The following is a 24,192-nucleotide window of genomic DNA, read 5'->3' on the forward strand; positions in this document are numbered from 1 at the left end:
CTCCCTCCCTTCCTTCCTTCCTTCCTTCCTTCCCTCTCTCTCTCTCTCAAGACTAAATGACAAAGAAGCTTTTTCTGACTGGGTATTTAGCAGACATTGTCTCTAAATGAACAAAGGGAGTCTGTCACTTCGAGGAAAACAGCTGATAGTATTTGCTGCCAATGATAAAATTTGAACTTGCAAAGGGAAAACGAGAATTTTGGAAAACTTGTATCTACTACTGTGGAGCTTGACAGCTTCCTAATATTTAAGGACTTTTCTAATGAGATGGATGGTGATATTAATGAATGTGATTTTTAAAAAATATTGTATAATGAAATGTGTGAACATTTGGAATATCTGCATAACTCAATAAACCAACATTTTCCAGGGACCAACGCATGGCATTACACATTCATACATGGGTAAAAGATCCAATCAAAGTACATAATAAACCAATGGATTTTAATGTAACAGAAACAGAATACAAAAAGTTCATTGAGATGTTTTCAGGTTTCACTTTGCAACTAATCTTTAAGAAACTTCCTACATTTTGGTGCAGTACCAAAAAGAATATCCACAATTATACAAAAAGACTATTAAATACTCTATTTTTCCAGCTACATGTCTGTATAAAGCCAGATTTTCTTCACACACTTCAACCAAAACGACATATTGCAAGCCATTGACTGCAAAAACAGATATGGGAATGGGAATCCAGTTACCTTTTATTAAGCCAGACATTTAAAAAATTTGCAAAAATATCAAACAATATGACTCTTCCCACTAATTTTTTTTATTTTGGAAGGTTTTTTAAAAGAAAATATTTATGTTATTTATACTATGTTAAAATATGTTATTTATGTTAACATGCCATGGATTTATTTTTGTTATTTTTAATTAATTAATGAAACATTTTAATAAATATTTTCCACTGACAGACATAACCTACATAAATTTTAAGAGTGTAAAATGGTCCTGAGAAGAAAAAGTTTGCGAACTGCCTGCTTTCCAGTAAGTGCATTGGAGGAGGTCCTTCTTTCCCCTATGCCCAAATAAGCCAGTGGTTGTTACTGTTTTATTTTTAAATCCAACCAGCCCTCTTTCTCGAAAACTGTTAAGTAAAGAAAACTGCAGAACAACTACAGAATCCTGAAATCAAAGGACCAAATCTAAGAAAGAAGGCAAAAGAAGCAAGTAAGAGACTTCCTCCAGAGCTGTGCAAGGCTGACTGAGACTCCCCTCCAGGCGGCCTGGTGGGAGCTGCCCGTTTCTTTTTGCATCATTGGCCTGACCTCATGCCTGTCCACCCACTCCCACTCCCTAGGTCTCAGCCCTGTCCGGGAATGCTATTCTCTGGGGCCTCTAAACATAAATGAACATATTAAAGCCTTGGGCTGATCCCCACCTCGCCTCGCTCCCTGTGCCTCCTCTGGGATGACAGTGCAGGGAAGGGTACTATCAGACCGTGCCTCCACCAGCACCCTGTTCTCAGGTTTAGGCCCAAGATGAAAAGGGAAGGGCCCCAGTTTCTGAACTGAAAAGGAAATGTAAATCTCTCACAAGCCACGTGCCAGAAGCTGCCAGGAGACCATTTCCCTGTTAGTAAACAGGGCCTCCTGGGCCATCTTTCTCTTCTTTAATAACCTGTGGGGCACCTATTGATTGTACAGGCTGGTCCCTCATAAATTATAACAGGGACGCCGCCTGGTCGCCCTGGAGCTGCGTGGATGGGAAAACTGGCTCACTAATACCTCACGCTCATGGAGCACAGTGTATCGTGCCACATAAACGTGAAGAATATGCATCATCAGGTGCAGAGAACGCACAGGAAACAAGTCGGGCAGCCGCAGAGGCTTCTGGGCATGCGGCAGACTTTAATTAGCCAGTTTCTTCCCCTTGCACTGGAGAGCGGCAGAAATGCTGATTACACGCCTCTTCCTGCAGAACGCTCTGCTTTCAGTGGTGGGGGGGCGGGAGGCTCAAGCTCTGGTGGGTGGGAGATGGGGCTGCTCCCGTCTCTACCCCCTCACCAGGATGGGAGCCGGCCAATAGGAGGGAATGTTTATGCTTTGTGCTATGGTGAAAAGAGCACCTAGTTAGGAATCAAGACGCATTCTACACTCGGGGCCACCTATGGCTGTATGATCTTGGGTAAAACCTTTAATCTCTCTGAATCTGCATCTCATCTGGGAAGTGGAGAAAGTGATATCCCTAGTTGGTTGTGAGGTTTGAGGAAAATAAGGCTGACCTGGTGCCCTGCATGCTCTCAGTAAATACTTGCTGGAACTGAATTTGATTCAGTTAAAGGACATGATGGCAGATACAGGTCTGAAAAGATTTCTTCCTCCCACCTCCCAAATCTGGCATCCACCAGTCCCCCTAGCCAACGCCTTGCTCTTCGAGGAAGAAATGAGGTCACGGAACTCACAGCTTGATTGGGAATGAATCTCTCATCCCTTCTGTCTTCCTGTGCCCCTCCTGACTTGGCTTCTGAATTTAAAATTCATTTCACAGGGAACCTCTCTAAAGTGGAGAGTAAACAGAAAAACACGCCAGCATAGCTTCCCATTCTACTCAAAAAGCTTGGCATCCACATGCCCACACTTGGCAGAACCTGGTAGGAAACATCGGGGTTCTCTGGCTTGAAGCAGGCCCTGGGCAATTAGGTCCACTGACACTTTCCCCAAGTGAGTAACGCTGTCCCCACAGTTCCCCCACGGTCCCGTTCGCCATTGCGTGAAAATGGACTAGAAGGACAGTGTACGTATGCCCATGTTTTCCTGCCCCTTCCCCTGGTCCTAGGAATGATATCTGCTGCTCTGGGATGAGGTGTGTAGGGGTTGAATGGTGGCCCCCAGAAGATACATCCATATCCCAGAACTTGTACATGTGACCTTACTTGGAAAAAGGGTTTGTACAGATGCAATTAAGTAAAGGATCTTGAGATGAGATCATCCTGGATTACCCCGGGGGGCCCTAACCCAAAGCACAGTGTCCCTGTACGAGACCGGAGGAGAGAACACGGACACAGAGGGGAAGTCCTGTGGAGGTGCAGGCAGAGAGACAGCCACAAGCCAGGGAATTCCTGGGCCACCGGAAGCTGAGAGACGCGAAGCGTCATTATTCTCTAGAGCTTCTGGACAGAGTGTGGCCTGGCCGATACTTCGATTTCAGACTTTTGGCCTCCAAAACTGTGAGAGAATATATTTGTCTTGTTTTAAACCACTTAGCTTGTGGCCATTTGTTCCAGCAGCTCTAGGAAATGACTCCAAATGTGCTCCCAACGACGGACTCCCAGCTTGGGGACTTCTTCCCCAGGAGATGCTTTCTCCCTCTCTCAGAGAATTTGCACGAGCAGCAGGCTCCGCAGCTGGGTCGGCAACCAGCTCTTGGGAATGCAAACACCCGATGGGGCTATGGCTGAAGATTCACGCTGGAGAAGGCATCTGGGGGTGCTTTCGGCATCTCTTGGTGGACAGCCTTGGAGAAATGGCCTAATTTTGGAACTAGACAGACCTTGGTTTAAACCTCAACTCCACTATGGGCTTTGTGACTCCAGACAAACCACTTGCCCTCTCTGTGCTTCAACTTCCTCTTCTATAAAATGAGGATAAGAACTCCTACCTTCTAGGCGGGAGCAGATCCAGGATCTGAGACTCGCATATTTTTAGAGACCCTTTTAAAGAAGAGTACAAAGATTCAAACCCAAAATTAGGAGTGGGGCCTTGAAAGGGCCTTGTGCCAGTGAGGGGCCCTGAGCTTACATTAAGCCCGCCTCTGCTTCCAGGGTGTCCTGAGGGTTAGAGATAAAAGCGTGAAGCTCTAGACAGCATGGGCTCCTACTGTGTGCTTTGCAAGAGGTAAAGCTGTCTGGATGAGTACTCTAACACTTAAGTGCACTCCAACACCGAAAGGCACACAGGTATTTTTGCAACCCACAGAAAAATGTATGGTAGCATACACTCCATGGCAGGCTGCTAGCTGCTGCCTTTTGCAGAGAGCTGTGGCGGTGAGACTAAGTTCCAGCCAAAGAAGTATAAGCAAGTAGAGGTTAGAGACTTCCATAACATCTTATGGGAGTGTATTAGGAATTGAATTGTGCCTCCCCCAACCCCCATTCATATGTTGAAGTCCTAATCCTTAGTATCTAAGAATATGACCTTATTTGGAAATAGGGTCCTTGCAGATGTAATTAGTTAAGATAAGGTCATTAGGGTGGGCCATAATACAATATTAATGGTGTCCTTAAAAAGGGAAAATTTGTTTTGTTTTACTTTTTGAAGATTTTATTTATTTATTTGGTAGAGCACAAGCAGCAGGTAGAGGGAGAAGCAGGCTCCCCGCTGAGCAGAGAGCCTGACTTGGGGCTCGATCCCAGGGCCCTGGGATCATGACCCTAGCTAAAGGCAGATGCTTGACCAACTGAGCCACCCAGGCGCCCCTAAAAGGGGAAAATTTGAACACAGACACACCAGGCAGAGAATGTGATGCTTTTATGAACTAAGGAACATCAAAGATTGCCAGCAAATTACTGGTAGAAAGGAGAGACGCATGGAATAGATTTTCCTTATAGTCCTCAGAAAGAACCAACCCTGCTGACAACTTAATTTCAGACTTTTGGCTTACAGAACTATGAGACAATAAATAAATTTCCGTTGTATAAGCCTCTCAGTTTGTGGCAATTTGTTACAGCAGCCCTAGCAAACTCATACAGAGAGAGATGCCCTTCTTCACCAAGTTTCCGTCCTCTGCCTGGAAGGCAGAGAAGAGGGCTGGTCCTCCATTAGCCATCTTGGTCCATGAGGATGAGGTAGAGCAAAGAGCTAAATGGAGCCTGAGACCCTAAAACTTCACAGAAGTGCCAGATTAGCCCTGGACTGCCTACCTTTGGGCTTGTTTTCCTGGAAAATAAGTATACTTTAATATCTTGTTTTTATTGTTTTGTTTTCTGAAACATAATATTCATCTGATACCTGGTTTGATAAATTAGTTATTCTTTAGGGAAGGATGAGGATTGGAGTATCTGGTAAGGGAATTTTAGCTTTATCTGTAATGTTTCAATTTTGATAGCACAATGTATTCGTGTGTTCTTTCATAATTAAAAATTTTTATTTTAATAAATAAATTACAAAGAAAAAAAAGAGGGATGACCTACAAACCTACAGATTAAGAGAGACCTAAAAATATATCAACCAATTGCAATGTATGAACCTGATTTGGATCTTGATTTAAACAAAAAATGTTTAAAAAATTATGAGATAACCCAGGAAATTTTAATATTAATTGGATAGTTGATATTATGGAATTATTAATTTTTACACATGCTAATAATGTTATAGTTATATATTTAAAGTGCTCTTACCTTTTAGGCTCCAAAACATTGTTTTACACCCTTAGCACTATTGTTATTTGGGGTCAAATAATTTTTTGGGGGGGGAACAGTTGACATACAATGTGACATTAGTTTCAGGTGTACAACAGGCATTGGCAAGTTTATACATTATGATGTGCTCACCACAGGTATAGGTACCATCTGTCACCATACAATGCTATGACAGTATCATTATCTTTTATCCCAGTGACTCACTCATCCCATGGCTGGAAGCCTGTACCTCCCACTCTTCACCCATTTTGCCCATCCCCCACCCCCTTCCCTCTTGGCCACCATCGCTTTGTTCTGGGCATTTATAGGTCTGATTCTGCTTTTTTTTATTCATGCTGTTGTTCTTATTTAGATTCCACTTATGAGTGAAATCATATGGTGTTTGTCTTTCTCAGTCTGACTTCTTTCACTTAGCATAATACTCACTAGGTTGTCGTCTCAAATAATCCTTCGCTGTGGGAAGCTCTCCCTCGCGTTGTACGGTGTTCAGCCTCATCCCTGGATTGTACTCACTACGGCCGATAGTACACCCCTCCTCCAAGTTAGGACAGTCAGTAGGGTCTCCAGACATAGCCAAATGTCTCCTGGAGGCAAAATTGGCCTGGGTTCAGAACTACCGCTCTAAAATTTAGAGAAATTTACTGGAATATTTATGGATGAAATGATTTGATGTTTGGGTCTTGCTTCAAAATAATCCATGTAATGGGAGTGGGTAAAATGTTCCATAATGAAAAGTTTAAAATACATTTTAAAAAATTCAAAAGAGTCTATTTGTAGTCTCTTTTTGTCAATATAGTGGACCCATTGTGAAATTTCTTCTTACTACAAAATCTGAATATTCTGGATAAGAAGAGTAGTAAATATTAACCTTGCTTGGTCCAAGGTCTTGTCTCAAGTCTCCTACATTACTCTTAACACCCAAGGCTCTAGGCCTTTCTGACTTTGGGCAGGGCAGGCCCTCTGTGCACATCACTCCCTCAGCTCCGCCCTGGGCATTTCCTAGTCAGAGGCTCGGAGGGGGCCTGAGTAGCCTGGTAACCTGACTCCTGAGGCTGTCTCCCACCATTTCTCTATGGGCCTCCTTCCCCAGTCCCCAAATCCCAAGCCCCAGTCGGGAGGGGGCGTGTTTAGAACCAGATTCATCAGGGCCTTGCCTTGCCCATCCCTCAGGGTCCAGCCCCTTGCTTTCTGCGGGCTGTTTGCAGAAACCTTACGCCCTCAGAGCACCAGGCCAGCCTGCTCTGTTTAAACAGGCACCACACCCACACCCGTACTCATCTCCTCCACCAGCTGCTTCAGTTGACCACCTGCTGCCTCACTCGGCCACCTGCTCAGAATACTCCAGGCCCCCTGGGCCGCAGGCTTTCCTGGGTGTCTCCGCTGAGACTGACTTTCAGGCCCCCCTGATCCCAAGGCCCCGTGGGTCAGGCCTCCTTTGTGATTGGGCTATGTTACCCCCCACGTCCGCAAGGGGCCAGTCGGAGTGTAGGTCAGAGGAGGGGCCTCCGAGCTGCAGGCAACCGCGGTCGAAGTTCGGGGCTGCACGTGGGCTCCCGAGCACGCGAGGCGAGAGGCAGCCCGCGGGGCTCACCACGCGCCTCCGCACGGAGCCCAGGGCAGGGGGGGCGGGGAGGCGGCCAGGCCCAGGGAGCCCGGCGTGCAGCTGCAGCTCGGACGGCCAGCGCGGGGCCAGCGCGGGGAGAAGGCCCGGCTGCTTTCACACAGGAGGGCCGCTTCCCGAGGTGGGCGGTAGCTAGCTGCCAGAGGCGCTTCCAGGTGAGAGGGCGGCGGGAGGCCTGAGCCACCACCACTTCCTCTACCTTTCTGAGTGTGCCTCGTCGACCTCCTGTCCTGGGTCTCCTCCATTTCCTGCCCCTTGAAGGAGGAGGAGAGGGGGAGTCTGGCCACCTACTTGCCTGGGGGGCAGGCAAGGCCCCTGGCGCGTGTCCAGGGCCCTGAGAGTTGTGGAAGGACTACCCGCGGAGCCCTTGCCCTGCCCTTCCTCGAAACGGAAGGACGTGTGAGTTCACAACAGCACCCAGGAGTCGGAGGGCACTGGTTCGAATCCCGGCTCCTCCACTGAACTAGCTGTGGCAAGCAGCAGGCGAGGTGGTCAACATCTTTGTACTTCACCTTTCCCCCGTGAGACGTGAATGTGCGAAATGAGAATAATCCTGCCTACTTCGTGAAGTTACTGTGTGAACACTAAATGAGATTATATATAGATTTATAACTACGACACATATTATGTACCCGTATAATGCAGAAGCAGGACAGGAATGAGTCATATGACCGCTCTCGATTGTTTTCAATTGTTTTCCTGTTATTAATGACCTTCCTTTTATGTCGGTGAAGTGGGGGATTGTCCTCAGCCCACAGGAATGGCTCTTCCTTTCCTGCAGGCATCTCAGGGGATACCTACCTATGCTATTTTAGAGGTCAGTGGTCCTGCCTGTGTCTGAGACTCTAGCTGTCTATAGCAATAGCTTCAGTTCACCGAAAGCTCGCTCGTGGGGACAAGGACCTTTTTCACCCTCAGGCCCTGTGGTCAAGCAGGTGAAGTACCCTTAGAGAAGGAGGAGAGCAGGCTGGCAAGGAGGGGCAGTGGGGAGCTATTTAAGATGATAGAGCAAGAGCATCATTGAAATAATCAAATGTCAGCACAACAGGATTAAAATTTGAGGGTGGAGACGTATTGGCTACGTATCCTTGACGTATTGGGGTCAAGGATACAAACATGGTGCTCTTAGGCTTTGGTTGTGGGAACGTGTTGTTTTCACTGACCCACTGTCCCTCCCCCACCCTCAGCACCAAATGGTTTTTGGGAACCACGCACCATTTACTGTCCTTCCATGTCGTCCAGGTGAAAATGACCTCACACGTCCCCACCTCCAGGTCCAGGGCGGGTACGTGACCCAGGCTTGGCCAACCAGTCATAGTGATTGGCTGGGAGGTAAGGTCTTTGTCCAGGGAGGGTCAGTGAGAGTCAGCACTGGGACTTTTGCTTAAAGAGATACTCTTTCTTCAGTGGACTTGTGAAGCTGAGGAGGTGGAAGCTGACTGCAGTGGTGGCCATCTCTGTCACTGCCTGGGCCGAGTCTGTGTGCCTGAGCACAGAGCCAACAGAGAGAAGTAGCAGATCCGAGAGGTGGGAAGACACCTGGATTTCTTACTGCCCGTGCTGAGCACGAGGAGCTAGCCGTTCCTGAAGATGTAGAGCTTCACAGTGGGAGCCAATGGTACCTTTCTAAAGGCAGCTTCGATTGAGTTTCCGTTAATGGCAGCCAAAGGGTTCTGACTAATTCATCTTTCTATTTATTTTTTATTTTGATGAAAAATTTGCAATTTTTACATTGTGGCATAAAAACAGAACTCTGACATGTTTGACAACATATTTTTAACAGTTCTATCTGTTTCTGACAAAGGCGTGCCAGGAAGTTGTGGGAACACATCCCCTGTGTCTGTCCCCCTCCTTTGATTCAGAGCTACATAAATGTATGCTAATGATCTTCTGATGATGGCAATCAGGACTGTGCTCCAAGGAGATTTTAGCAGTCAGGAGTCGGGTCAAAGTAGGGAGAGACAAGAGGTAGAAAAGACTTCTCAGGAGGCCGATTTCATGATTCAAATGAGAAGTAATGAGGATTTTCACAAGGTGGCAGCCACAGAAATAGGAAGGGAAGACCCCGCAGAGGTTGGATTTTCATGGTCTGGCCAAAGATTAGAGAGTAAAGGAGTAAAAAATAAAGTGTTTTCATCTACAAGGCACTGCAGGAACTGACCCCCACTTCCTGCATTGTTCCTGATCTCTCTCTTACTACTCTTTCTCTTGCCAGTCTGTCCAGACTGGCTTCTGGCTTCTGAATTCACTGTGGCCTCCACTTGACACACTCTTACTCCAGAAAGATTTCCCCGGGTGGCTCAGTCGGTTAAGCGGCTAAGCGTCTGCTCTTGGTTGTGGCTCAAGTCACGATCTCATGGGTCCTGAGATGGAGCAGACCCCTCCCATCTGGTTCCACACTCGGGCAGGGGGTCTGCTTGAGCTGCTTGAGGATTCTCTCCCTCTGCCCCTCCACCCCCTCCCCCAATATGTAGGAGCGCATGCTCTCTCTCTCACTCATGTAAATATATAAATCTTTTATAAAAAAATAAGAGAGAGAGGCTTCCCGGAAGTCCCTCTGAACTGGTCTGTAATTGTGGCTCCTGTCCTCAGCATGCCTTACACCTGCTGATCTTTCTCCACGGTACATAGTCCCTCGTTGATGAGGTATCTATTTCCTTTCTGTCTCCCTTGACTAGGATGCCGCTCCATGAAGGCAGTGACTTTTGTTCACTGCTGAGTCCCCAGAACATAGGACAGAATCTGGCACAAAATAGGTACTCAGTGAATGTAAATCAATACATCTGAACAACAGGGACAATGGTGTGGTGCTGACAAGAACAGGAACAGTGAGAGATGAGTGTGGCCAGGGTGGGTGGAGCGGAGGAATGAGGTAGTGAGTCATTTCAGACCCCGTGGAACTTGAAGTTCGACGTGCAAACAGCAATGTCAGACTGGTGGTTGAAGTGCTGGTCTGGAGCTCAGGAGAAGCCAGAGGTGGGGATGTAGGGAGGAATTTTGCTTCAAAGGCTGGCGGCTACCGTGGAGTCAGGGAAATCTCTGAAGAAGCCATGAAGAGAGGGATGAGACCTGGGGACAGAGCCCTAGAGAGGACGGAGGGGACCAAGTAGTCTTGGTTTGCCCAGGAGTTCCCTAATTTAACAACTAAAAGTCTAGGGGTGCCTGGATGGCTCAGTCAGTTAAGGTCTGCCTTCGGCTCGGGTCATGATTCCAGGGTCCTGGATCGAGTCCTGCATCGGGCTTCCTGCTCAGTGGGGAGTCTGCTTCTCCCTCTCCTCCTGCGTGTGCTCTCACTGTGTGTCTCTCTCTCTGTTGAATAAATAAATAAAATCTTAAAAAAAACAAACAAAAGGGGTGCCTGGGTGGCACAGTCATTAAGCGTCTGCCTTCGGCTCAGGGTGTGATCCCAGCGTTATGGGATCAAGCCCCACATCAGGCTCCTCCGCTATGAGCCTGCTTCTTCCTCTCTCCCTCCCCCTGCTTGTGTTCCCTCTCTTGCTGGCTGTCTCTATCTCTGTCAAATAAATGAGTAAAATTAAAAAAAAAAAAAAAGAAAAAAACAAACAAGCAAAAACCTAGAAGTCTAGCTTGAGGACCCCTCAGTCTCAGGCAAACTGCAATAGTTGGTCACCCTAAGAAGGCCCTTCCCTTAAGGTAGAAGGAGGGGAAGGACAGGTTGGAAAAGATAGAGGAAAAGCAGCCTGGAACTTCCTCGTAGAACTCAAGGAGGGGTGGGGTCTGGTAAGGACAAGTCTCCCTCCTCCCCTTCCTCTTCCTCCAGTTTGGTTTTGCCCTTCTGAGCCCAGGAAGGCTGCATTATCTCTGGGCTTCCCCCCGCCCCACCTCTCAGCAGAACTTGATGGCTTCCGGGTAAGGTGGGGAATTTGGTTTGGTTCCAGGGCTGGGGCCCCAGCTCCAACCAAGTGGAGCAAGTATGGACCCTTCAATTCTGGTGTCTGGGGGCTTAAGTAGTGCCCTGGGTAAGTAGTTCTAAGTCAGTGATCATCTTCTGCTGTGCCTGGAGGGAGTTAAGAGGGTAAACAGCTCTGCATTTGCCTAGCCACTGTGGCTAAGGAAACAGGAAGCTGCCTCTCCTCTTGTAAACAACACCGGCCAAGATTAGTAGCACTTGTAAGGTGCCACTCTTAGCAGTGGGCACTGAATTGTGCCCAGTATTAACTTGCAAGTGAGAAAAATGGTTGCTGGGTACACAGAAACACAAAAGAACCCTAAGGGGCATTTTCAAACCTCTCTCTGAATTTGGTAGTAGAGTGATTCCTGAACCAGGTGTTTGGAGCCCTGGTTATTCGCAATAACCAAGAGCAAATGAAACAATAAATCAGAAAGTACCTTAAGCTATGTAATTTAATTAAACAATTAAAGTTGTGTAATTATTTTAAATAATGACACAAGTACAAGGTCTTATCACTGGGCCTGGCTTGAAATAAAGGAACTGTCTATAGAAAACATGGTCCCTGTCTTTAGAGAACTTTATGGCTTACCTGTAGAGGAAGGGTATATACCAAACGTATGATAAGAACTTAACTATATTTACAAAGCAGTATATAAGGAAGTGGAAATAAATGTTGTGTCAACTCCCTGACTCCCTTACCCCCTCCTAGCTCTCTAACCTACAACACACATATCTACCTTCCTAAAGAACATGGAGAAAAGTGCCCTAATTCATCCAGGCCAGACAGAGAACAGTAGCGTTTCCAGCCACCTTTCTTTAGCCACAGACCCGCTCTGGGAAGAAAGGGTCATGAATGTGCCAAGCCTGAGTTTAAACACGTTGCCTAGAAAGTTAATTAGTAACTATGTATAGGTCAGCTACTGGAGGCTAATGCTGCGGGAGGTTTTGTGGAGGTCTAAAAGAAGGTCCCTCCCCCTTCACTGGAGTGAGAAAACTAAGGTCCCCCAAACAAGCTCCCATGTTACTAGGTGTCAATGTTAGTTATAAGTGCAATAAAATTCTAGAAAAGGGAAACATTAGTATTTTAAGCAGACTGTGTATTTCATGGAGGATGGGCCATGAACTGGACAGACTGTCAAGACAGAAGGAAACTTGGTGAGTCAGGGTATAAAAGAATGAATGAGAGTGGCATTTGGAAAAAGAGGGGCAAGACCTCCTGCCGAGATCCAGCTTCTGAAGGAACAGAAAGTGTTTTTATTGTTCCTTCAAAATATGGATTGCTTTCAGGAGTAATAAAAAACAATACAAAACCATGGTTCTTAAGAAATTAAAGGACTTGAGTAGAGAACCTGGCACTTAGGCATTGAAAACCCCAAGTCCTTCTGGGACAGGAAGGTCCACTGTGCTAGGAAGAAGGTAGCATTCGAGCTAGTACCCCTGGCTCCTGCTTGAAGTCGATGACGTCAACACCGAGTTCACAGCACTGAGACCACCACTGCTGCCACTCCCTGAAGCTTTAGGTGTTCGCCAAAGGCACCACTGTGGCCCGTTGATGTTGCCTTGTGCTTCAGTGCTAGGCCACCTCACGGGGCTATTGCTTCCTAGGATGGGAATCCACCGGCTGCGGTTGCGTCTCTGACCCTGGTCCCCTGGGCTCTGCAAATGGAGGAGTATTTCATACCTATTTCCGCTTCTCCCCAAAGTGCTCTTTGTGTACCCCCAATTTCTTAAGGAAATTTTGTGTGACTTGCCTACTTCAGCTCTTCGCCACTCCAGCCCTCTCTCCTTAGGACTTCGTCATACCCACGGGATGCCGGATGGGAACAATCTGGGAGACGTACCCCAGCTGTTACTCAAAACCACTCCTTTCCCCAGAAGTCAAGGGCATTATCATCAGGGGTAGCTTGTGTTTGCCAGTGTCTCCCTTAGAAAGAGACCTTCCTCACTGGCCCCTTGTCTCTCATCCGCACAGATTCCTGGTAGGCCTCCCCACTGGTTCTCAGAGAAGCCTGGACACAGCAGGGCCCCAGCGTCGAGGAAAAATGGACACTAAAAGTCAGAAGCATCACTTTCTTGGGACCTTCAGAACTGAGCAACAGAAAATTAGTGCTGCCATGTCAATAGAAGAGCCTCTTGGATGAACAGAAAAAAAAATTTGGGGGGTGGGGACACTGACTGAGAAGATTGTTTAAATGCAGAGGTAGAAAGCCCTAGCCCTTGAGAACAGATGGGCGAAACTGCATCAAAACCAGTAACAAAGGACTTATCCGCAGAGCTGGCCTCTGTGACCGGTGACTGCTGAGCCTCTGAGGACCTGGAGGAGGCCCCCTCGGGGGCTATTTGATAAGAGCAGTCTGCTAGGAACTTTTCAGGACCCTGTCTCTAATCTTCAAACAACCTTGTGTTACTGGAAAAAAACACCTGCCCACACCCATTCCCCCCCAAGCACGCAGGGCTTGGGAGGCAAAGAGCCTGGTCTCAGAGCGAATGTTATCCGGGGCCACTTCTGTAGTTTGGATAGCGCTTTCGCGCATTTATTTAAGGGACAGTGGCTCTTGCAAGGGGGGACTGGAGAGGCGTGGATTGGGTGCGTAAGATGATAAGAAGAATCTATGTCTCCTCTTAAGGGTGGGAGCAGAGAAGAAAGAGGGCAGAAGAGAAAGAAGAGGAGGTCTGTGAACGTGGTTGGAGACCGAAGCCCGAAGCGTGGAAGAAGCCTGGGGACCAAGAGACTCAGAGAAATGATATTCATTTTTGAGTACCCTTGATTGGCTGTAAATACCTCCGTGCTCTGTTCAAAGGCCTTGGGTGTGTGAATTTTTCTCGAAACTAAGGAAAGGGTTGAGCTTCACGACTAGACCCACAGGGCACAGGTCGGAAGCAGCGTATGCAGCACATTGTAAACATTTTCAATGTCATTAGAGTCACTTCAGAAGCAACCTTTTAAAATTTATGCACAATATAGCTGTTCCTTAATTTTCTTAACTCTATGAAATTGAACATTCTGGGTGTTTCCAGCCTTGTTTTGCTTGTTCATACATTTTTTTTTTCACTCAGCAGCAGTGTAACCATCCCCAAATAGTATCAGGTAATCCAGACTAAGAAGGATTCTCAAATTCTTGAGAGACTGACTGTGCAAATGAACAAGGGCCAGACTGTATGTCAAACCTGAACTCTGACCCCCAACCCTCTATAGCAACCAGCCCAGGAAGCTAAAACACAGCCTCTGTAGCAATCCACCCATCATCACCCACTTACCTAAATGGTGCCTAAGCTTCCAACTCAGGACCAACCCGAGGAAGCCAAATGTACTCTCTGAACCAGTCACACAATGTGCCCTCCTTCTAGAAGGTTAGCCTGCCTCCAGCTCCCCTACGCCAACAACCTCCAGCCAGCGCACACCTAAAGCCCTCTCTATTTTTCACTATGTAGCTTTCCCACTCCCCTACTTGTCTTTGAGCCTCTGCCAAAAACAAGTGTCGGTGGCTGAGCTCTTTGCCACAGCTGGCTCTGCATAAACAGCCTCTGCTTGTCCCATCTGGGGGGTCTTTGTGCCCACACTCCTCTCAAGGCTTGTGTCAGACTAACCTGGCAGACACTGGACCCAGAGGAATGTCACAGACAAAAACGTTCCATCAGAGCTTTTTCCACCCTGAGCCACTGGAAAATACCTGACTATTTCGAGAAGGGTATCTAAGAGGAAAACCCTACCTCCACACCCCACACATACCGATCAGACAGAAGGCCCCGGCGCCCAGGGTCTTCCTTGACTCTGAGTGCCTGTGAGGACCCGGCAGCCGCCACAGTAGCAAGAAGCCACAGAAAAGAAATCAGCTGCTGAGTTCAAATCGCTCCAGTCTGTTACACCTGCCACGTCGCCGGGCCATGGTGCTGTGCCAATGACCACAGCAAGCACTGAAGTCACTTTTCAAAACACGGTCAAACAAACTCCATCAGGGCCAGCCAGGTGTTAAAACACTCAGACAATTGTCAAAGCAAAGAATTATGTGCCAGTAAATAGAAGTCTGGGCTCCCGTTAAGCAATCGCCTGGGTGGCAGCCTGCAGATGAACCCTTTCTGGGTAGACGGGCCCGCCGCCGCATCCGTGCAACAGGGCTAAAGAGAGGGCAAGATGGCACGGGGTGGGAGCGCCCGGGCATGGGATTCAGTCAGACTGAAACTGGGTGGTTTTCTGTACTGCCACTCCCGGGCCACCACAACTTTGGGGGCTGTGGGCGATGCTGTCAACTCAGATTATGTGGAAGGCAGCTGGAGGTGTTTCACATTCGTTCTCGAGCCCTTGGCCAGCGTTCACACCGTCCCCCAGAACCACTGGGAAACTGACAGAGGTTTCCTGGCACCACTGCAGACGCCTCCATTCTGGGCTCCCAGGGAAACTTCTGAAAAGCTCCTTTTCAGCCCAGCATTCTGAGAAACGATGAGGCTAAAATTGGAATAGGCTTGTAAAGTCTATTAAGCACCATTTACAAAACCCACATGGTTTGATCTCAGCAAACCTTCCAAAATGGTATTATCATTATCATGATCCCTTTTCTGAGGCTCAGAGAGTTTAATGGAGTCGTCCAAGATCACACAGCTAGGAAGGTAGCCAGCCAGAGCTCCTCTGATTCCAAGCGCCAAGAGGAGTACCTTGGCAGTGGGGAGGCGGTGGGATGTCCAGCTCTCACTAGAGCCCGAGGTGTTTGCCCTAAGCTTCCTGATACTGTGGAGGGTGGTGAGTTTGAGGCAGCTGTGGGGTGGGGTTTGCAAAGCTCACAGAGAAGCTCAGGCTGGAAATAGCCTCTGGGTTCTCTTCAAGCCCCAGATGGGGAGGGCCTAAGTGAAAGCACACTTCTGGTATTTTAATGGAACAAAAAGCAGGAAATACAAGGAGTTAGCTGGTTGCTGGAATGGCCCCTAACATACACTTTAACTATAAGGAACTAGTCATTTCCTGGACATAAAAGAAGGTTTAAGAAAAAAGTGACTGAGAAGGCTCCGCTCCCAGCCACCGGCCCAGCCAGCTGCAAAGGAAGCAAATGAGTTTCTATAGATGGAATCCTTTGTTTCAGTAGGGTTAATTATGGCTACTCTGTAACCTGGGGGTGGGAGGGGGCAGCTAACACCTTGATGCTTCCCTCGCGGCAGTACGTCTGGAGGAAAGATAGGCTGTGGGGACTCCGGAGGAACTCACTTAGGAGAAAGGTCATAGATAGAGGATGCCAAATGTTAATTAACTGGAGAAATTGGGGGATCAAGTCAGATGTTGTGAAGGGTAAGGAGCCCGTGAATCTGGGAAAGAAAGGACATTTTCCTGCAAAGAGTTTCCCCTCCTTATTCTGTTTTCATGCCACACTGAGGTCATAAGACCAAGTGATAATAAATTCCACCCCCAGCCGAAGTAGGAATGCCCAGGGTAGCAAGGAGCCTGTGCAGTCTGTCCTGGCTGAGTGCAGAGGCGCCTAGGGAGGGGCAGGCCTGGTTCCCTGCGCCTCCTGAGGCCAGAACCACTGTCCACCACTGTGGCGAGTGAGAGCCTCCAGGGGGCTGGGAAGGTGGAGATCCTACCTACTTCCTCCCTTGCAGTCTCTGCACAATTGTCTCCCACCAGGTACTCACACCGAGGGCAGCCTGTCCCACAAAGAGCTGCCAGCAGGAACAGCACACGCATTTGGATTGATTCTGTACATGCTTTCCTTCTAAGTCCCCCAGAACACGCTCCCTCAGGGTGCCAGGTTCCCCGCTTGCCTGAGAATAAAAGAGAGTAAGGAGCTGGAAGTGGAGGAAGCCATCCTTCTGCCTTTCTCATTCTCCAGTCCTCCCCTCTTCTAGTACCCTGGCCAGACTGTGCCCCATGAGTGGCACCTTCCTGCTGATCAGAGACCTTTTGTGTGACACCAGCATCAGGGCGCTGGGAGGTGTGGGGGTGATGGCCACCAGAGGCCCAGGTCGAGCAAGGAGATCTCTCTGTGCTGTCCTCTCAGGACTAAACCATGCGCTCCATGGACTGCTTGGGATGCTTGGGCTGGGACTGAGTTTTGACCTGAAAACTTTTGAAATGTTTGTGAAGAGAATAGAAGACACATGGCAAATCACCAGCAAACCCGGATTTTAGAGAGTCCATGCCCAAACCTGGGGTTTAGCAAGAGGCAAGACTTGGATAACAGCTTTAGGGCAGATAGTTACTTAGTTCTGGGAAAACCAATGAAATGGTCCATTTAATTATGCAAATGTGGAGATACAGTCGTAAGGGAGAAGTGCTCTGGGTGGTAAAGTGAATGAGGGTTTTATGCTGGAGTCTGATAGAGGTCTCTGTTATGCTTCTTTAGGAAAAACTGGATTTGTTGAGAAAAGACTCCTTGCTCATCCAGGCTGATGCCCCAGTGAAGCTTGCCTATGTTTTTGTGCAGCTCACTGTAGATGAAGGACCTGCTCTTGCCAGGGCTTTGTGAGTACCATGGGGACAAGCAACACGGAATCAGGGAGAGTCTATGTGGGGCTTAGTGCCTCAGTCTGCTCCGGTGTCTCCAAGGAGAGACCCTGTTGGTCAGGACCCTGGCATTCTCATGATGGGCACCACGAGCAACGAGGCCCTGTGGAGGGCGTTCTCTAGAACCAAACATTTACTAGGCGGGACATAGGAGTTTTTATCCTAACTCTGTGGCCCCCTCAGAGGTCGTGGATAGAATTCAGAGACTTTATTTTATGTTTTTGAATGAAAAAAATGTTATTTTTTACTACTTTTTTATTAACTTCTTTTTTTTAATTTTTACTAACTTCTAAATGAGTTTAACATTTTCTTCACTAATGCTGTAGGCCATCAACTGCGGTAATACTTGCGGAACTTGTGTCTTTGTCACCAATAGAAATCATAGATATTTCTTATCACTTTACTGTTGCTCTTACCTTGAAATATTTTTTCTGCTCATCGCAGCTTCCAAATTAGTAATTATTAGTCCTGCCATTAGAACCTGGCAGGATTAAACTACCTTCTAGTTGGGATTAGGTAATTGATCATTTGAAGGTGGCTTAAACTAGAGCAGACTGAATCTCGGCTTGGACCTTCCCAAAGGGCATAAGGTACTGAGCTGTTTGGGCAAAGGTGCAAGTGCTGACCCAGTATTCCCAGCCAGTGCACCCACCCTGAACACAACTCATTTTGCCAGTGAAAACTAGTATCAGACATTTCATATGCAAATTAACAAGCCCTCTGTGCTAATGTAGATAAAGATAGTTGAAATTGTTGTGGGACCCTTCTCCTGTTAGAGTCTTCTTTGCTTAGAGTTCTGTTTAGAGTCTTTCATAGGTATTCATCTCCGAAGAGTGACTCTCCTTTAGAGGATGCCAAATGTTAATTAACTGTTCCTACGGTGTAGATGACACATATATCATATTAACTATGCTGAGGTTTTAAAGTAAGTGACAGCAGTATAACACAAATCAAGGCTGACCCAGAAGTTTGGTAGAAATTGTAGGTTATCTGGCACCCAGTGAATATTCGTGTTTCTCTTGGATAACTAAACATCAAACTTGCCCATGAATTTACAGTTGAAACCATGTGGGGGACAGCACCAGGTATATGGGCTCCCATACTTACCTACTGAACCCCCGGGTCCTGGGTGGATTGTCTCCAGGTCAAGCTTAGCAAACTACAATGCCAGGTCATTAGAAAAGAGTTTCCTGGGGCATGTGGGTGGCTCAGTCAGTTAAGCATCTGCCTTCGGCTCAGGTCATGATCCTGGGATCCTGGGATTGAGTCCTGCATCCAGCTCCTTGCTTAGCAGGGAGCCTGCTTCTCCCTCTGCCTGCCTTTCCCCCTGCTTGTGCTCATTCTCTCTCTCTCTCTCTCTCTCTCTCTCTCTCTGACAAATAAGTAAATAAAATCTTAAAAAAAAAAAGGTTCCTCAAAGTAGAAGATCATTGCTGCATCCATTTGTCCTTTCTTTGGAAAGAAGCAACATGTTTCACAGAAAGTCAGCAGAGAAATGCAGAATGGTTGCCTTACCCTGCTCTCAGCTCTGTATGGCAAGTGTCCCATTCCCAAAGGTGCTAGGTCTAGCTAAATATGGCCGAGGTGCTGAATCCAGGAGCAGGGCGTGCTAGCCTTCATCACCCTCAGCATCATTTTGAAATGTGAAGAGGCTCAGTGCCTTTTAGCAAACAGGGGTACAGGATTCAGTTTTCTCCCTTTTAAAATGGAACTACTCTTTGGCTAGAAAGAAAAAGTTATTTAAAACCTTAGCATTATTAATGCAGGAAGGGACTGCAAAGAGCATTTGGTCCAAGTTCCCCATTTAACAGATGAGGAAACAAAAGCCAAGAGAGACACCTTAACAGCTACATAGCTGGCATGCTGACCAGTCTGAGACACAAAGGTCTAGTCCCTATTGAGATGAGGCAGTGGGAGATGATGAAATGCAATCTTCAGAGTAAGCACGCAGTCTCTATACTGGCAATAACAACTCAGAGAATGCACGGGAGAAAATAGCTCACTTGTAATAACCGCAAAAAGTGATAACATTCTCTAGGTAGATGTCTTCTTCACATCATCCACAAAAATAAATTCTGGTTGGATTAAGGATCTAGACATAAAGAAACAAACAAAACCAACAGTAAGAACAACAAAAACCCAAAAAACAATAAAAGTGCCAGAAGAAAAGAAAGGAGACTATTTTCATCATCTTCGGTTGGAATGAATAACTTCCTAAGCAAGACAAGGAACCCTAAATTATAAACGGAAAGATCGACAGATATGACTGAATAAAATTAAAGGCCACTGTAAACACTTGATCAGATCCTGAGGTCTGCAGTTGGGCCCCATCAGGTACCTCCAGCCTCAGGCCTGGCTGGGGCTCCCCCACGCCTGGGGACTACCTGCCACACCACGGGACTGGGACAAGGTGCATGGAACCGAGTATCAGCCAAACAACATCAAACGCAAACACAAACACCACTGGACTGGGGTTGGAGCACGCATTCCGGCGTCCCGGGAGCACACATTCTGGAGTCCCGGGAGCATGCATTCTGGAGTTCAGGGAGCACATGTTCCGGAGTCCCAGGAGCACGCATTCTGGAGTCTGGGGAGCACTCATTCCAGAGTCCCAGGAGTACCCATTCCGGAGTCCTGGGAGCACGCATTCTGGAGTCCTGGGAGCATGCATTCCGGAGTCCAGTCATCGTTCACCGCACGCACCAAGGCCATCAGTCACTGAGCCATAGAGGAGTACGACGCTGTCAGTGGGACCCCTATTAAAGCATTTCTCTTTCCTGGGACCTCTCCTGCTGCTGTTTTTGTGGGGAGCAGGGACTACTCAGACATGAGTGCTCCTCAAATTGCGGGGTTGGCCCAGGGGAAGAAGTCTGGGGCTGGACTGACAGTGGGAGTAAGAAGTCAGACCTTGCCTAGTCCTTTTCTGACTTTGAATTAGGAAGAATTTCGAACATCTGGCAGTGGTCCAAGGACCAGTACAATGCACCCTGTGTACCCAGTAAACATGCCTGACCACCAAGTACCCACAACCCACCTGCCCCCTCCTATGTTTGTTTTTCATTTTGAAGCAAATTTCAGGAGTTGAATTATTTCCTCTGTATTTCAGAATGCATCTCTCCAAGAAAAGGGCTCTTTAAAACATAATCAGAAGACTTTTCACACCTAAAAAAATGGTTAACAATTCCTTAATACCATTGTCTAATAAGTATTAAAATTAAAAAAAAAAGCCCTATAAACAAAGGCAAATGAAAAGCAGCAGATTAAGAGAAAATGTTCATAGCATATACATAACAAGCAAAGGGTTGGTATCCACAATATATAAAAAATTTCAACAAATCAATATACAAAAGTACAAATAAGTCAGTAGAACAGCAGACAAAAGATGGGAGCTGAACTGGTCTATCACATAAGGAACACAAAACATCATTGAGCGTATGAACAGATAGTTTCAGGGAAACAGATTTTAATTGTGGTTTTCAGACCACACTCACTTTCAGAACCATTCAGACAAGAGTATTAAATCATAGGCAAGGGATGGTCTTCAAAGAAATGGGCTTTCTAGAAAACTGAAAAGGCTAGATAGACCTAGCCTTGCTAAGTTTATTTCAAAAACCAAGAAAACCCACGATTGATATACCTTCCTTTAGACAGAAATAGGGCTTGTGTGTATAAAGGTCACAAGAATCCTGACTGTAGTAAGGTTAAGGCATAATAAGACTTGAATTTTTCCACATCTGACTCGACTGTCTTTGTAGGCAAACTGTACCCACTTCGCGGCCTGGGGGCCAGTGAGAGCTATGCTGAGACGTCCACCTTTGCTCAGGGCAGCCACACCACCACAGCTAATATTTTGCATCATTGGCTAATGAAATCCAGGCCTTAATTTATCCTGCATTAAGTGTGTGTGTTTTTTCCCATCCACTAATAACTACCTGAAATGCTGCCATATGTATCTTAAATAATCTAAAAAACACAAATTAAAAGATGATACATCTATTTTTATCTAATCAGAAAAAAAAATGCTTCTTATACCTAGTTTGGCAAGAGGTGGGGTAAAGTGTATGCCGACAAACAGCTGGTGAGGAGATTATAAATAAAGCCATTTTGGGGGCCAGTTTAGCATTATCTCTTAAATACCGAATGCGTGGGCCCCTTTAACCTAGCAGTGCACACGGTTAATCCACATGGATCAATATTCTATTGCAGTGTTATTTTTATTGAAAATCAGAGGCGCCTGGGTGGCTCAGTCATTGGGTGTCTGCCTTCGGCTCAGGGCGTGATCCCGGAGTCCTGGGATGGAGCCCCGCATCCGGCTCCTCCGCCGGGAGCCTGCTTCTTCCTCTCCCACTCCCCCTGCTTGTGTTCCCTCTCTTGCTGGCTGTCTCTCTCTCTGTCAAATGAATAAATAAAATCTTTAAAAAAAAAAAAAAAAAGAAAAAGAAAATCAGAAACAACTTAAATGGTCATTAATAAGAAAATGATTACATAAACGAGAGCCTATTCATTCTGTCTTTATGTTCTTTTGGAAGCAGATCTTGTGACTAGGATTTAAGCGCAAGATGTTTGGGAAGCGTAAGTAGAGGAATGGGGAAGAGATGCAGGGAAGTGCAGAGAGCCAATAAAGGCTTCGTTGTGAAGCCTGCAATCCTGGGAGCAGCTAGAGTTTAACCTTTCAGGGAAATTGAATAAACAGTGCAAAGCACACACCTCGGAAATATCCGGGCCAAGGGGCCAAGGAACTGGGGTGTTTATACTCCTACAACTTTTAGGTGTTGTTAAAGCCTGTTTCCCACAGGGACGTTAATTCCCAAGTACTTGCCACCAACTGTCCGAGGGAGAATTGGTTTTTGTGGCTGGAGGGAGCTCTCCAAGAAGGATTGAGGCACTGGCCATTGGAAGCCAGGCTGTTCTGTGTGGAAGCGATAAGGGTTTCTGGGGGGATATGAGCAAAACATTAACAGTGTCTGTGACATATGCTGACAAATACAAAAAGGCCATTAAAAAGAATAAGACAAACCGAGGAGCAAATAAATATATATTGTACGTTCCCACTTTTGAAATAAAAATACATATCACATTGTCCACAGTGGTTACCTCTAAGGACAGCAGAGTAGAGGAAAGGATGGATTCTAATTTTTTATTTTATATGTGCTGTCTGTTTTACAACAAGCCTGTAGAGTACTTTTAAAATTAAAGGAAACAAGGAGGAAAACAAAATCGGGAAATTCATTCATGAGGAAACAAGAATAAAGCTGAAGAAACTGAAAAAGAGTATATAGATAGGACCAAACAATACATTTTAATTCAGTCCCTCAACAAATTTTTATCAAATGCCTTCTGTGTGGCAGGCTCCATATTAGATCCTGGCTAAAGCAGCCAACAAATACTTTGCCAACTGATGTGCTAAACTCACTGATCTGAGTATCCCCTGTCACAAATTCTTGACATTGGAGGAAAATTAGTTCCTTTTTTCTTAAAGCATCCAGGCCATTTCCAAAGGTTCTGAAGCTAAATATTTATGCTTTTGAGGGGTTTCTGGAGGTGTCCATTTAAAAAGGGGGAAAACACAGAGCTTCAGAACACATGTGGATATGCTTTACAAAGTTAAAAGCACGAATACATAGTAAACTGTTATTTTTTTCATATGCATCCTGAACAGAAGGGAAGTGTTTATTGACAAACACACAGGGTAGTGGCTCCTTCACTCACCTGAGAATTTGAACTCTATTTCCCAGGTACATGCCTCTTATACTAGATTGTGATGCTATTGGAGTTAGAAAACATTTTTCTGCAAAAAAGACTATATGTCCTTTCTCCAAGTCCTGAGACACCAACTCTATGGAAAAGGAGAATGTACATAGAGGGCCAGGCAATGCCTCCCACCCTCAGCAGCAATGCGGGCCGGGGTACCTCTTTCTTCACAGTGACCTCCTTCATTTCATCCCCCAAGTGAGGTACTGTCATCTCGCTTGTGGGTGACCAGAAAGGCCCTTTGTGATCAACACATGTGACCGGGTAAGAGAAGAAACAAACCTTCTCTCACGCGATTTTCAGCCTAGTTGTTTGGAACCAACAAGATCAGAAAACTCCAATGTTTTGAGAACCACGAATCAAAGCCTTTGACATTTTCTCCAGGTCATCCTCCAATTATTTCAAAGTGTTTATTCACACCTGGCCGCTGGGTAGGAGGGGGAGCATGAAAGCCATATGCAGAGATTTGCAGCCTTCACTTTCATGACAAAGCTCCCCCCCTTCGTGAAGAGGTGATGAATTCAGCTATTTCAGGAGCAAGGACATGGATGTCACCCTGGCTCAGCTCTGAGGCCCTGTCTAGAGTTCCCAACAATACGAGAAGAAAGGAAAATAGACGTTGAGAAGAAAATTTCTCAATAGAGTTCATGAACTTGCCAATGCTTGATAGATCTGCCGTCCACTTGGGGTAGGACAGCAAGGGTACGGGATTTGAAAGGACAGGGGATTTGGTTCTGGTCACAGCTCGGCCACACATTAGCTGGGTGACCTTGGGCAAGCCATTAATTCAGCAAGCATTTATTGAGGGCTTTATCTTTGGAAATTACGAAGATGAAAGACACAGTTTCTGCCTTCAGGGAGCACACAGAACGCTGAGTAGAAAATGATATATAAGCAAATAACTGTATCACAGTATGATAAATGCCAAGATGGAGGTCCCGTGAGGAGAGCCTGATGGGGGTATTCTCCCAGCTTCTCTAAGTTTCTGTCGTCCTGCTAGGAAATAGGGAGGTTTTATGTATTTGGGAGGGGAGCTATTATATTGGAGTCGC

At 46.6% G+C, this 24,192-nt stretch overlaps 2 long non-coding RNA genes across 3 annotated transcripts in view; both read left to right on the forward strand.

Moving 5' to 3' along the window:
* The window catches only part of LOC117796075, a 39,712-nt gene extending 33,915 nt beyond the window's left edge, over window positions 1-5,797 (forward strand). The window contains exon 3 of the long non-coding RNA XR_004620425.1: window positions 921-5,797. This is a non-coding gene — a long non-coding RNA (uncharacterized LOC117796075). The remainder of the gene's footprint in view (window positions 1-920) is intronic.
* LOC105234863 overlaps window positions 1-24,192 on the forward strand; it is a 147,035-nt gene that overhangs the window by 117,384 nt on the left and 5,459 nt on the right. The gene's annotated exons all lie outside the window — the stretch shown is intronic.

This window comes from Ailuropoda melanoleuca, chromosome 14 (genome assembly GCF_002007445.2).
Source record: "Ailuropoda melanoleuca isolate Jingjing chromosome 14, ASM200744v2, whole genome shotgun sequence".
Taxonomy (NCBI): Eukaryota; Metazoa; Chordata; class Mammalia; order Carnivora; family Ursidae; genus Ailuropoda; species Ailuropoda melanoleuca.